The sequence below is a fragment of the Pseudochaenichthys georgianus genome, chromosome 3 (assembly GCF_902827115.2).
Source record: "Pseudochaenichthys georgianus chromosome 3, fPseGeo1.2, whole genome shotgun sequence".
Lineage (NCBI taxonomy): Eukaryota > Metazoa > Chordata > Actinopteri > Perciformes > Channichthyidae > Pseudochaenichthys > Pseudochaenichthys georgianus.
The window spans coordinates 39,741,371-39,757,307 of record NC_047505.1 but is presented as its reverse complement, the minus strand read 5'-3'; the positions used below and the strand labels follow the sequence as shown (position 1 = coordinate 39,757,307).

The window sequence follows — 15,937 nt, the reverse complement described above, 5'->3', positions numbered from 1 at the left end:
AGCAATCATGACGACAGATCGCCTTGTTTGTGTTAAAAGCAGGCGATATCATTATCAGCTGAGTCACACACAGTAAATTGTCTCTTCAAGTCAAAGACGGCAGAGAAAAATACTTTTAGGGAATTTGTTTTGATGCGGATGCAAGGATTTTGAACCCGTTCCACAACAGTTTGGGCTTTTTTGAATAGTCAGGACAAACCTGTATAACTGCAATCAAGGTCCGGCTACACGGTTCATTTTCTGCAGATGGCACACAAAAAAAGGCCCTATTAAGCATTTGCAAAGAAATAAGCTTTTCTTATGTGTTTGTTGATTTCTTTATTTTGTTGTTGTCATTTTTTTTCTGCTGATCACAGCTGCTTGGGCCCCACCATGCAGAAAGGCCCAATATGGCTCTGTCTGTAAATCGGAGTCCGGGGGCCTCAAGACGGAAAACAGGGGAGAACCACCCGGCGAAATTTAGCGCACGATGGCTCCCAGCGGGCATCATTTGGGGACCAGAGAGACTTTTTCCCTCCTTCTCTTTTTCCTCTTTCCTGCTTGGTGAGCATGTTGGAAAGCTCAACCCTAACATTGCTGCTGACACAACCACTCAGGGACGGCTGTAACAGCTCTCTTAGCATGGCACCTGTTATTGAGCCGTCAGTGAGAAAGAGAAAGAGAGCGTGGAGAGGGAGGGAAAAGCGGGAAAGAGTAAAACTCAATTGTAATTTCAGGGCTGTCACAGTTCTGAGAGCCGGTAGTTCTGCTGCCGTATCAGTGAGCATACTACTCGAATGCCTCTCCGTGCTGAGACTGATCTCTTCCTTCATCGTCCAGGCTACGTATATTTATACATTCATCACGACACAGAATAAACAAACAAATTATAATTATATCAGGCTACTTTGTAAACAGAGCAAAGAGAATGTGTCTAGACTCTTGTTTTTCTATTTCTTTCTTGTGTTTCTCTTGTTAAACACATTTGATTTATACTGTCTCTGTTTTAATGCAAATGAAAAACAAAAGTAGGCCTTTTATGCTAGTCAATTTAATTTGTCTTCTTCCACTAAATGCAATTGGTGATTCATAATGCTTTCATCAAGCTGATAATGATTATAGAGACTCCCCATGTCTCAAGTCTTACCAAGATAAATGACTTACAATATACTAAAAGAGGAGTTTAAATTGGAAGATGCAATGTTTCAGTATCATGTTTTTAATTTCTATTTAGAATAAAGAGGATGGAGAAATATTAAAAGATACACATACGTTGAAACAAATACGAGGGTACAGAAGAAAGAAGGAAACCCACTCTGCTTTATTTTCTCTCTAAGCCAATCATCAGAGGTACACGGCTGTCCATTCAAGCAGAGCAGTGGCATTCCTCTGCAGAGCAATCAAAATGGATTAAACCAACCACGCTCCAGCTGCCTCCACGGAAATCAGATATGCCTGTGATGATGATAATCAATCCATAATAAAATAACACAACATAAATCTGATAGTGTTGTTCCAACAATTTTAATAACATAGATTTAAATATTGCCATGTGCACTGGAGTGATTTATTGATGAAAAAGTGCTATCAAGCTTATATACACCCCGTTTTTGGTGGCTCGCCAATAATACCATTAACTGCATTGTTCAAACTCATTATGTGATGAGAAACACAATAATAATCGCAGGACTACAAATGCACAATTTCTCCCATTGAGCTAATCACTTTTGCTAGCATTATTAGTCTCCCTTCCTCTCTCCCGCTCTCGCTTCTTGCTCTCTTGCTCAGTTCGCCATAAATCCTGGGAGAGGCTGTGTATAAATCCCTAGTGCTGAATTAGTATTGTAATTTGTGGTATCCATGCATGCTTTGCTAGCGCAGACCTCAGAGTTATTAATCTGGGGGGACAGGTGCCACAGAAACAATATGCTGAGCGGTTGGCCTGGATACCGGGCCGACCCCACCCGTACCAAAGCCCTCAGTGCATTCAATTACAATTACAAGGAATGGACTGAAGCCCAGGTTTAGTGAACAGGACACATCTGAAACCCAAGGGATTTCATGTTTCATAATCACATGTTTAAATTATGTTTTATTTTATTTATAACATGTATGTTGTTTTACCACATAAGTATAAAATGTAAGTAACCGAAGATTGGCCATATTGGCAACTCAGTTGTTTTTGGAGTCCCATAACGTGTGATATCATGTGGTTTACCACCTCTCTGATATAAAAGCTGTTACACTGCACATATGGCCCACTGACAAACATGACAGATGAAACACTTTGTTTGCTTTTGTTTAAGCACCGGCTCCTCTCCTAATACAAGCCTTTTAAGTGATCAAAAAGGCCTGGCGATATTTGATGTTGTCTGCGGAGAGAGGAGGGAGGCAGAGGAAGTGTCATCTAGTGATATACAGCTCCAGTCCTCTGTCATACAGCGCAGTGTCTGCTGGGAAATAATCTGACATCTTGTGCTCGACACATCCAGGCGATGAGTAGAGAAGGGGAAGGGGAGGGGGAGAGAAGACATAGAAAGGAAGAGAGAGATGGGACAAAAAGGCAAGGGAGGAGAGTGAGGCCGAGGGGGAGTGTAAGCTGGAGAGTGAAAGGAGAGAGAGGAGACAATCAATTCAGCAGCCCCGTCTCCATCATGTCATCGCCTGTCAGCATAGATTTAAGAATAAAGCTTTTGAGAGACCTTCCAGAGCTACAGTGTGATCGATGCCTTGGAATCGTTGGCCCAGATGTCATGACACGCATCACGCGGCTGCTCAAAACACAACCCAACCGTGACTGCAACTACCAGAGACCCATGTCCTACGTTTATAGAGTGGCAAAGTCCCTCCCTTTCCGGTGGACCTCCATGGGACCTTATATATAAAAAAAAAATATGTATTGAAGTCAATGGAGAGAGGAAGATTATCTTTCGATCCCGTTTGAATTGTGCCAAGAATTACACATAATGATGTTTGTCAAGTTAAAAGATAATTTTACAAGTAAAAAAAAAAAAAAGTGTCGTAAAACTGTGAAGTAACACATTTGTTTGTGTGAAACGCTCAATGAACTTCTGGTCTCGCAGAACAACACACGTCACCAAGATGGCCGTCACTACTGTCTTGTCAACAAAACGATTGACAACCCTCACTATCACCACAAGGAAACACGTCCAGAAGAATGTCATGCAAAGCTGCCTGCTTCCTTTGATTCTCTCTGAACTGCCTGGTCTTTTTAATGTTTAATGTCAACCATTTGTGCAGATAGCATGAAGTGGAAAAGATCGGCGATCGCCGATGCTAGCATTAGCATTTCTCCCCCGGCTTAAATTGTGTATTATAGAATGATCACACCGGTGACAGTACTCTTCAAAGGGTTCACGAAATATGACTCTTGTTTAACATTTTGGGTTACTTAATGTTACTTCATATTAAGGCTAATAAAAATGCCAAGGCTGTAATGCTAACTAACGTGCTAGCTACTAGCTAGGTAGCTAACTTGATCCAGCCACTTCTGGTCCTTTCATCAGACGGGAAGCGAAAGAACGAGCAAGACCCATTGCTGGTGTGATAACAACATGGTACTAAGCACACAGGCATCTTGTTAAAGTAACGTAGATAGATTATAGGCAAGGCAAGTATATTTATATAGCACCTTTCAACACAAGGCAATTCAAAGTGCTTTACAAAAAACGAAAGACATTAAGAAAATGGCATTTAAAATCAGTCATTAAAAAGAAAAGATAATAAAATAAACATTAAAAGAAAAAATACATGGATCAAAGTTACAGTGCAGTTTAAGATGTGAATAGTTCAATTAAAAGCAGCGGCAAAAAGAAAAGTCTTCAGTCTGGATTTAAAAGTAGTCAGAGTTGCAGCGGACCTGCAGTTTTCTGGGAGTTTGTTCCAGATATTTGGAGCATAATAACTAAACGCTGCTTTTCCATGTTTAGTTCTGACTCTGGGGACAGAAAGCTGACCAGACCCTGAAGACCTGAGAGATCTGGATGGTTCATAATTTAGCAGTAGGTCAGAAATGTATTTTGGGCCTAAACCATTAAAAGCTTTATAAACCAGCAGCAGTATTTTGAAATATATTCTTTGACACACAGGAAGCCAAGCCAGTGTAAAGACTTCAGAACAGGAGTGATGTGATCCACTTTCTTAGTGTTAGTGAGGACTCGAGCAGCGGCGTTCTGAATCAGCTGCAGCTTCCTACTGTAATAGATTTTTTAGTGAGACCTGTGAAGACACCATTACAGCATTCGAGTCTACTGAAGATAAAAGCATGGACAACTTTTTCCAAATCCTGCTGTGACATTAGTCTTTTAATCCTAGATATATTCTTTAGGTGATAGTAGGCTGATTTAGTAACTGTTTTAATTTGACTGTTGAAACTCAGGTCAGAGTCCATGACTACACCTAGATTTCTGGCTTTATCTGTTGTTTTGAACATTGCAGACTGAAGCTCAGCGCTAACTTTTATACGTTCTGCCTTGGCTCCAAAAACCATTACCTCAGTTTTATCTTTGTTTGATTGGAGAAAGTTCTGACACATCCAGTCATTGATTTGTTCAATGCACTTACTCAGTGTTTGAATTGGAGCATAGTCTCCTGGTGAAATTGTTACGTACATTTGTGTGTCATCCGCATAGCTATGGTAACTTATTTTGTTGTTTTTCATTATCTGAGCCAGTGGTAGCATGTAGATGTTAAAGAGAAGAGGCCCCAAGATGGAGCCTTGAGGTACCCCACATGTCATATTTGTCAACTCAGATGTGTATTTACCTATAGAAACAAAGTTTTGTCTGTCCTTTAAGTAGGATTCAAACCAATTTAGAACTGTTTCCGAAAGTCCCACCCAGTTTTCTAGTCGGTCGAGTAATATTATAGATATAGATAGAGTTTTATGACAAACAATTCAAATGGGATCGAATGATACGTTTTCTCTCTCCATTTACTTCAATACATAATTTTTCAGAAATAAGGTCCCATGGGGCGGAAGTAGATGGGCGTGACTTCGCCACTCAATAGTGGGACACGACACACTTTTCAAAGGCCACAGTTCAGACTTAACTGTTGCCATTCACGTGCATTCTCCACACACCTAAGTATCCTAGACACAGCTATATACCAATCGGGATGGAAAGTGCATATGGGCAAGACCATTAGAGAAAACAGAGAGGCAGAGATGAAGATATAGTGACGGAGTGAATAAATCGAGTCATTAAGCATGTGTTTGTGGGAGCCTGGCTCCCATATGACGGTGCGGGGTGGCAAGATGCTTCTGCTGCCATTTCCCGTAAACAGACAAACAGATTGGCTCGTTTGCCTCTCTCCTCTGGGCAGCCTTTGCCTCCTGCTTTCTGAGGATCGCTTAGGACTTTCCTCCCCTGGGTCTCGGGAGACACTACAGCTTGTGCTGTAATTTCAATTTGTAGCATGGCTTCTTTTAATTAATCTACAGCACTGTCAAGTGTCAAACTAATGTTGAAAGCAGATCCCAACCCATTAAGTCCATAAGTAGATGACATTTTACTGAGTTAATTATAACATTCGCAGATCAAATGTTTGATTTAATATTAAAAATGTGTTTTTCATTCCTAAGAAATTGCAAATGTTCCTGCAGCACAGTTTTGTAGCACAGTTTTGTAGGCTGTGAGATGGAAATGATAAGTCCACATTCAAAAGGTCCACTGTCAAACCAATAGTTACTAAAAATGATATTGAGTGAGCATGAGCTATATTCAATATTTTTTCAATAACTAAAACAGTAATATTTTTGGAAAGAGAGACGTGGGTCTTTTTTAAATCAAAGAAAAGAAAGGTTACAGCAATTCAAACTTAATTTTCCTAAAACCATCAGGTCATTTATATTCCCCAATTAGCTCAGATGTAAGTACAACTCCAGTCTCAAATGTGCATACTTGTGGTTTCCTGCTGACCCAGCTGTCTAGGACATGTGCCGTCAGTTCCGACAATTTCCCGTCACTGTCTGAGGTCATCTAACAGGTGGAAAAAAGCCATTGAAATGAAATAGTAAGATGCATATATGTGGATATGACATGTGCTATCTTACTGTATTTGCATATACAAAAAGGTTGCAGAGAACATCTGGGTAAAAAGAGTATCCTTTTGTTTACTTTTACATTTCTTTCAAAGTTTTTAACCAGTAACCGTTAAAAAGCACATCATTGTTTTAACATGGATTATATTGATGTTTAAAACATACAAGATGATTTAGCGGTTTGAAAATAATCATTTTGAAAAACATTTAAATGTATTGGCCTTATGATAATAATCCAGGACATAATGAAGTGTTAACTATCAGGTTTGCCAGCAGAGTGAAACAAACTCTTCTACGGCCAGTGGAAAAAAAGAAAACCACAGTGATTCCATTTCAGCAGCACAGAGAGGAAAATCTACCTCTGAGTTAAAAACCATACGAAGACCTTGAGGAAAATAAACTACACAGTTTCGTAGATGAAACACAGATAACGTTATTTTTGTTCCCTCTCACTTTCTCTGTTAGACACACCCATTGTTTTTACTCAACTGCCTCTTTACCTCCGTTTCTTCAATCACTCTGTCTTGTCTTCTGATTTCAGTGTGTAGGGCAATCGTTACGTGAGTGATGGTACCCATCAGTGTAGTGCATGTGTTGTAAAACTGTCAGCCATTGACAGATTGACTGACATGGTCAACCCTTCCATCACCACCACAGAGAGGGCAGGGTTACAGGGAGAACGATACAGATTGGAACATGTAAAGAAACTGGAAACAGGTGCATTTAGAAAGTCATCTTTTATTTTAATTGTTCTGTGAGCACTGATCAAATATGACACTAAACTAAAACCATAAAACAAACGTGGCTGGTTTTAAAAGGAGTGCAAAAAGAAAGGACTGATATCTAGAGAAGAAGTGTTTCCGTGTAATTTCCAACAGCTGTTGATTCAAAGGGAAAAACTTAAATTTGGTCCAGATGGTCTCAGTCAGTGGCAGAATGAGAGAGCTGACTTCATTGGCTCCAGCCATGTGTTTTTCCTCCTGATAGAAATTAAAATGGTCGTTCGTTTGTCACCGCTCACTACACAGCTTAAAATGTAGCAATGAAACGTTACTTGGCGATAATGCACCATAATTACTCATACGCCTGTTCTTTATCTGCAGCAGAGGGAGGACAGAAGGAACATTTTTCTCAGATATTTTTTTTAAACACAGAGAGCTTTCAAAAGATGACGAAAACAGTCAAAAGTATTGCTGTTTTTGAGCAGGGGAGAGACAAAAGTCTGTCATCTTCTTTCTAAATGTCATTTAAACAACCTTTGTGTTGTATGACCTTTTTTTTTAAACAGAAACAGTAGTGAAGTGTTTGACGGCAGTTTCTTTAGCTGGTGGCTGAGCCTCTGTATCTCTGCCTCCCATCGGATGTAACATGCTGTAGTGTCGTGGCGTAGTGAGTTGTGTGATAAATGTATTTATTTTAGCAGTCTGATGGATATTGATCTCTTCAGCAGCTCCTCCACAGGGTAACATTATGGGACCCTGGAACGGAAGAGAGTGGGCGGCTTTCTACTTGCACACATGTCACACCTCACAAATGAGGTGAAAAACATACTGCTGCGGAGGTGTGGAAAGGTTAACAGTGGACTCTGACTGCCAGTTAAACATAAAATCAGTCATTTATCGGAAATAAAAGTAAGAGCATCTCAGGAGTCACTCTTACGGAGACGAAAGAACGAACCATGATAGGAGTTGAGTCACCGGAGACACGAAACTGACACAGAGCAGAAAAATATAGCCACATGCTGTTTGTTAAAGTCTGCGCCGCACATACCATGCTCAAACCTCACAAAATGTCCTTCTCTCTGTAGCATCGCAAAAAACCTGAGTGTCTCTCACTGAATCATGCGAGGAGATATTCTGGATGTTCGATTGTGAGTGGCCTGAGGCCAGGCATAATGCTACGTGATAAATATCACAGACCCACGTTTTTCAGCTCAGTTTCACTTCTGATTTTCTTTATCTCCATGCGTCTTTGTCAACCTCTTTCAACCTGTCTGTGTTCAAATGTTGACAGATGATTCATTGAGCTTGTTTTCAGTGCCTGCAGGAAATGTAACTGCTGATGTTTATGGAGTATGTCTCTTTTCCTTTAAATAACTAAAGCATTTTCAAAATGAAATGCCCCCCAAATATGGTCAGAAATGTCATGTTATTTGTTTTTTTAACAAAATAGTCTATGAATCTGAACCCCACAACGTATATTTGGAAAAACATTATGTAGAATGTTTATTTATTTTATATATTTATTAGCTAATATTAAACAATTTAGACTTTAAATTTAAGATTCCAAAGAAGTGATTTTCTGTTAAATCAAAAGCATTTTTTTAAAACTTTTCCATATAAAACGATGAAAAAGGATTTTGGCAGATGAGAAAGAAAATAACATGGAGACACTATAGTTAACAAATAAATCAAAAACATTTATTTTCTCATTTGAAGTATATATGTTTAATTAAATATGAATTTATGTTACTGTACAAACAATCCTATTAGAAAATGAGCTGTTAACACCCAAATAAAAAACCCAACAAAAAAACGAAAATGAAAGGGAACATTAGTCTCCTCCGAGCTGTTCCACAATTGCTGAAAGACGTTACCTTCACAGTGTGTGACTGTGCAGAGACAGCTAAATGGCTAAAGATTGTGAAACACTAAATGAGTGCAGTGCTGCTCTCATTGTGGCTTAGTCTATAAACACAGGATCTGATTGGGTAATCGGAGTCTCCACTATAGTCTCTTTAACCTTAAATGTACACCCGCTGAACTGGAAAGAGCTCTCCAGAAAAAAAATCACTCAAAAATATCCACAGAGAAAAGGGCTGAGGCTTTGACTCACAGGAATTTCATATAGAAGCGGCACTGTCCAATATGATAAGTAATAATATATCTACTGATGTTACATTTTGAATCATGTGTGTGAGTATGAGTGTGTTTGATTAGAGTTTCTGCTACAATGCGCTTCACCTTGAGGGGAAAAGAGGGATGGAGACCTTAAAGAATGATGACTAACAGAGTCAGTCAGGCAAGCTACAGTACACTCCTCCCTGCAGCGTTGCAGAGTCACACTTGACCCTACAGACTACAAAACGGTGCTATCCAACTCCAAAATAAGGACACCCTCCACCTCTCTCATTGTCTGACGACATAAATAACACAACAGTAAATGTATGTATATATCCATTTGTGAACTACAGTGAAAGTGGTGTACTAAAAAAGAAGAAAACAATGTGGGAAAACAACCACTGTCTGTTGTCAGTGAAATACATTTAGAAGTTCATAAAAATGTATGATCTAAAATAAAAAAGGAACAAGAATATAGCTGTGGACTAATATGACCCGTGTATTTGGCACCAGATACAGTACTGAACTTGAACAGTCTTTTTTCAGTATAAGGATCAATGGAAAGACTTATCTACTTGCATAACCTTGCCTGAGACCAGCGTTTTGTTCACTTTGCAGACAATTTCAAATTGCAAACCAATTCTTAATATTTTTCTCTTTTTAATTTATAATTCATGTTGGTTTTGGTTAAGCATTTGCAAAAACTATTACAAAAGCAAATGAATTATCTTTTTGTTCTTGTTCTTGCACATGCTTTTGATAAGAATAGTTATCTGCGACGGAGTCAAGGACAAATAATAGGATGTAGAGAGGCCATGAGCAGAAGAACCACGAGCATTTGCATCTCAGGAAGTGCAGCAGCCACACGGGACAGTCCCATGAACAGGAGCTTTACTGCTTTAATGCCCTATTATTGCATACAAATACTATAGCACACGGTGTTCAGACAGGCTGTTGAGAAATATTGGCATCACATTTTTGAGGCAGGCATTGAGGTGGACAGAAAATGCATTGTCTCAATTTTGTAAATGACATTTCAGGGATCTTAAGAATAAATTGCTCAAACAACAGACAGTCTCTACGTCCTGTCTCAAAGCCACACCATTCTTTTTTCCATTATGTTACTCAGTGTTATGTTATCTGTTTTCCTCTTCCCGTAATATTGCATTAGATTTCCAATATTCATGGTGTGTTTTTCCATCTTTCACAGATCAAGACTTCATGGGCTTTCTAGAGGAACAATTATCAATACAAGATGAAGCATCAGCAAAAAAGCAGTGACACATTGCCAACATGCTCTTGTTCCCGGTGCCAGCATCAATAATTCAGCCACTAGCTCATAACTTTATTTTCAATGCATAATTGAGGCCAACCAATGTTTTCTTTAGCCATTTATACGGCGGGCAATTTTTAAACAATAGGAGGAGCGGTCCATTAAGCTTTTAACAACTCTTTTCCACACTCCAGTAGATGGCTGGAAAGTGTGGACAGTGAAGCCTGTTTCACTCTCTTTGTGCTCAGCAATGTGAGAGAGGGGGTGGGCGTTCAGGTGTTTTCTCACTGCAGTAGCTACTGTAAGCATGAAAGTCTTAAAACTATAACTGTGGGAAAGATGTGGTTACTAAATGAAAAAAGTGTATACTCCACATTTGAAAAGTGTGGTTTAGAAAGGAAGGGGGTCCTGGGGTGAGGTGAGGTTTCTGTACCTGCATTTGCGAATATGCTTGTGTGCGTGTGTGTGTGTGTGTGTGTGTGTGTGTGTGTGTGTGTGTGTGTGTGTGTGTGTGTGTGTGTGTGTGTGTGTGCGTGCGTGCGTGTGTGTGTGTGTATGTGTGTGTGTGTGTGTGTGTGTGCGTGCGTGCGTGTGTGTGTGTGTGTGTGTGTGTGTGTGTGTGTGTGTGTGTGTGTGTGTGTGTGTGTGTCTGTGTGTGTGTCAAGTGATTTACAGTATGTCCGATTGGCTTTAATTAAGGTCATTCTGTATATGTAAGTTCCCTGTTGGTATATATCCCCGTACGGTGGAATGCTTCTTTAAAAAGGACCATCCCCCATCCAGTTTATCATTATGTGACCTGATTATATTCCCCTTTTGTTCTATATTACTGCTTAATAAATATTGATTTATTATTTTAATTACACGTTAGTCTCAAAACGCAAAAGGTGCCATGGTTATGACTCTCTCAAGTCATACTGCAAATTTCCTATTTGCAAATATGTATTGAGGATGGCATCCTGAGAGAGCTATAAAAGTGAATAATAATCATTAAACAGAGACTAGCTGTCTACAATATCTGGACAAGTGTCAATATCAGGAACACAGGTCAACCAAACTAATCAATTAATCAGCATAGCAATACATTGTTGGAGAATCACATTTTTCAATGTTTAACATGTGCATTTAACTGCTGCCTGAAAAGAGCAATTGCATTACATATTTTACAAGCTTTCTAACATAACAGATATACTTGTTTATCCCAATTTATTTAGCCAATTAGACACTAAAATATGATGGTCAAAACAGACTAAATTACTACCATTCTAGCACGACTGTCGATCAAACAATTATTAAATCAAAGATTAAATGGTCAAATCCCAACAAAAGGTAGGAATGATCAAGGTTTTTTATGTTTGAATACTTACCAGGTTAGAGGCCTGTTACAGTGGTTATAAATCCATAACTCTTTTAGTCTGGTGATTTAAAAAAAGGAGTCTCAAAGAATCCTAAATTGTTCTTTACAGGTTATATACAAACGTTATGACTACCTTTCACACAATGCAATATCAGGTTGAGGTTAACACTTTGACTCTTAATCGACATTGATTTTTGGATGAAGCTTATTAAAATGTATGATTATCAATTGAACTAAGATAACTATTCTCTACATTCTATGGCTCTTGTGAAGTGCCTGCTATCGCAATACTTAATTATTTCCCAAACTGATTGCTTTGTGAAGCGTAACTTACCAATACACCGGAGGGAGTTTGTCAGACTTCTAAGGAAATCGAGTCCAAGAGTGTTAAAAAGGGGGCAAATAATGGAGCATATATTCTTTTTCCAAATTGCTTTATAATCATCATAAGTAACAGCAGTGTAATAATATAGCATCATACACTTACTGTTGGGCACCAGCTATATAAGTGACTGGAGAGAGTTTTATTTTCTGTTCAGCACAACAGGGTTGTCCAAAAAGATGTCCATAGGTAGGTAACCATGCACTCTTGAAACCAGAAGAGTTATTTGTGATCTTTTCATTGAAAGCCATGAACTACAGGAAGAGACTGCATTGTTTTTTTACTTCACTTAGTTGTCATAGTCATAATTAATCGCAAAAAATACGTTAATAGTTGTTTAGTATGAAGTACATGTTCACACTATTACATTTTTTGTATTGCCTAGTTCTGAGTCTTTGGACCTAGATTAATTGTAACAAACAAATAAGCAAACATTTAAAAAATAAAAATATTTTAAAGCATCACATGCAATATATTTTCATTAAAATTATATTATTTGGTGTTTCTTTACAATGACTGTCATTGACCATAGTTGCCTGCTATAAGGTTGCCTTTAAATAATGCACCCTTAGAGAGTCCGTATGCATTATGCCCCCTCCTTTCCTTCAGCCTTACTCCCTCCCTCCATTACCCTGCTTCTTCACTTTCACTTAAAATGCTTCCATCACAAAGACTTATTGAAAATGAGAATGCATTACGTTGATTAGGTGATATACTGAAATATTATGTGGAAATACCACCCTTTATTGAAGGTAACATCTGTAAATACTGAACAGTAAACAATATAATGTAAATCTCTGGATAAACAGAATGGACAGTGTGTGAAATATTTACTTTAGATAGGAGTGTGTGTTTGGGAGTAATCCATGCAGCTTGTAGTGTTTGCACGGTTTGTTCCTGACATCAAGGTTGCTGGTTTACTTGAGCATGTGCTGGACCCAGGGCTGAGAGAGCAGGCAGAGGAGCATCGATAAACTATGAAATGGTTCCAATATGACCAATCGATGAGGCTTTGTGAGCAGCTCCCGAGGGGCTTTGATTTTCCTCTCAAACAACAATCCAGGATCTCTGCTCTTCAAAGGCAAACTCCATCTTTGCTGTTATTGTTGTTGTTCCTTCCCCCATGTTTGAGTGATGTCGCTGAGGTCGATGTTATCCATGTCCATAAAGGCTCTCCCACACTTGAATCACCCGGGAGACGGCTTCTGTTGGTCTGTGCAATGGTAACAACAACCAATAAAGGTCAATCTCCCATGGTAATGGCCAATTGGGTTTGTTCCCATTATTGGCCCTCTGATCCGTGGTCAACAGATGGAGAGCTGGCATCACTGACACAAGTTACACTCCAACCTTAAAGAGGCTCAACTCTGTCTCCAAGCACTGGTGTGTGATTCCTCTCCTTCTCTCCCTCAGCTTGTGTTGGCCAGTACACCACTCCATCATGAGCAGCTCCTGCAGAAGGAGACCCGTCGCAGTCGCGTCACAGGAGCGCTGCCAGTGAGAGCTAACCGTCTAACCATTTCAGCTAATTGCCTCATTAATGATTCACCGGTGTTAGGCGGCTCTAGCACTTCGCTGTGGGGAGCAAATTGTTCTGATTGGTTTGCCTCCGTCAATTATTGATGAGGCAGTGAGCTGAAGTGCTAACACCTGGCTTTGGAGGTCCAAATGGCCCTGCATTCCCATCACATACTCAGTTATCACACACCATGGGACCACATTCGGTCTTGACGGGCTGGAGTCTTGACTGTTGCTGTTGTCTGAGAGTGAATGTAGCACGCCCCGGGGCAACGGCTGTGATCTCAGTTGTGAGGATATTAGCTCATAGAACATGGCTCACTGCTGCGCAATAGGTGGACAAAACAAAGACATATAGCTTGCAGGGATGTGTGCTGTTAGTGTTGGAAGGCACACATGAGACAATGTCACATGGAGGGGTCCACCGAGAAATGACTGTGTGATGATACATCCACAAATGCAGTAGTAAAATACATGTAGTCATAACTCTGTCTTTTATTAAAAGACGTTAGATCGCGAGGTCTTTTGGGAATACTAAAATGGTGTCAGTGAATATAAAAATAAATCTTATGACTAATAAATAACACCATCTTTGGACAAATTGAGTGTATACGATAATAACTTCAGATTTTACAGGCCCGAGTGGATCTGTAACTGTATGCACCGAAATGTCAATACTTGCTTTGTTTATGGTGATTTATAACGGGTGCAGGCTAGGCACCTTTACAGTAGGGTCATGTAATTGGATCTCCAGTAGATAGTAGCTGAATTCCACTATAGTCTCTGTGTCTAATGGCCCACCCACAAAGAGCTCATTCCGACTACATGAATCACCCTTACGCAGAGCATAAGCTGGTGAGGGGTCTCACCATACTTTGTGTATTTCAAAGAACAAAAACAGAACAACAGAAGTATAAGAAACTGAATAATATAAGAATGTAGCATGGAGTAGACTCATCCACATTGAATTTGCTCGTCACTACTTGGCCTTAATTGAAGTTGATTAAAGAGTCACCCCCCCATGCTGTAGCCACTGTCACTCTGAATCTCAGCCAAGTGGGATTGCCATGTACACTCACAGGGTGGTCACTCTGCCATTGTCTTACACTGGCACCAGTAGCACCAGTGACAGCAGAGAGCCAACCCCACCCCCCAAATACAGTGTCTGTCTCACTGTGAGTCACCATGAACCCTCGACTGGGGAACAGAGTTTAGACAAGGGTCTTGTGTAGCTCACACTGTGTACTTCATTGTGTGTGCTTGTGTGAAAGCAACACACACGTGTGCAAGAGGATTGTGGTCTGAGTCACACTAATAACTTATTTTGTCTTTTTTTTTTCCTTTCTTGTCCTACCGCTCCTGTCTTCTCTTGCCTCCGCCTTTCCTTTCCTGCTAACAGATAACCAAAACGACGAAGCAGCGATGACATCAGAGTGGCTGACCAATCGCACAAAGACACCTACAAAGCACAACATTCAAAAATGACTTCACAGAAGAGAAAAGACAAGACCTGCTAAATTTCCCTCGAAATTCCTAGAGTGAAATTATTGAAAGCCTCTTACAACTCCTGATTCCCTTCCGAATATTTTACCTCCAGCTTTTTTCTAAAAAATACAAAAAACAAACAAAAAACCCAGAAAGACTCATGAGACGGTTGACAATGTCGGATCGATACATTGGAAGGACTATTTTCTCTTTGGCGGGAAGAGCATTGATGCATGCCTCTGTAAATAGATCATAATAAAACCCTATTGTTATTCCTAATATAGGAAACATACCAAGTCACTCCCACCAACTTCTTAAACCTTCATGAATGTGGATAGAGTACTCATGGTTCAATATTTTCCTTATAGAGTCAGTATTCTTCTTACCTCGTCAGAGACCATGCATTTATCATTTTGAACATAATATCTCAACTCTTAGGAGTTATTTGGACTGTAAACTGTACTTCTTATTCTTCTGATTCTCTTTACATAGCTAGTCTTCCTCTCCAATATCCACACTAGTACATGTAAATAGAGATAAATGAAGACAACAGCATGGAACAGACTTTAGTGTATATTTACCATTACCCTAGTAGTTCACAAATATCAGTATGTTGATATTTCAGACGAGCTTTTTAAAAATCGAAAAATACTTAAACTTGTTTTCTGATAGTTTAAGAGGAAGTACCAGGTATCTGGATAATTGTATGTATATTTAAATATACACAAAAACACACTAGCTATAGGTAATATCATTATTTGAATATCTTATTAGGATTATAAGACAGCAGTTTCTGTATCATTCATCAGTTCCATCAGGAGACAAACGGTGAAACTGAAGAAAAAGGCTATTAAAAAAAAGTCTACTTTGGTACTACTTAATGTTTATATTTTATAATGTTTTTTTAATGTATTATTTAAACTCCCCCTGTGTACCTAGTAATTTATTATTTTCCATCGCAATAACTGACCATGTGTTGGTTGTAACTGCTGTGGGGAAACTGCCGACAGCCGGAGAGAGACATTTTTTTTTCCAATCT

The 15,937-nt window shown here is 39.3% G+C and overlaps 1 protein-coding gene across 2 annotated transcripts in view; it reads left to right on the top strand.

Annotated features, from left to right (window-relative positions):
- The window catches only part of mafa (MAF bZIP transcription factor a), a 76,851-nt gene extending 61,126 nt beyond the window's left edge, over window positions 1-15,725 (top strand). The window contains exon 3 of one of the 2 annotated variants that reach the window (XM_034103001.2): window positions 14,813-15,725. The gene's annotated coding sequence lies outside the window, so the exon portion shown is untranslated. Of the gene's footprint in view, window positions 1-10,093; window positions 10,156-14,812 lie in introns of those variants that run through there. The other variant, XM_034103009.2, reaches the window with a different exon arrangement.
- The last annotated feature ends 212 nt before the right edge of the window (window positions 15,726-15,937 follow it).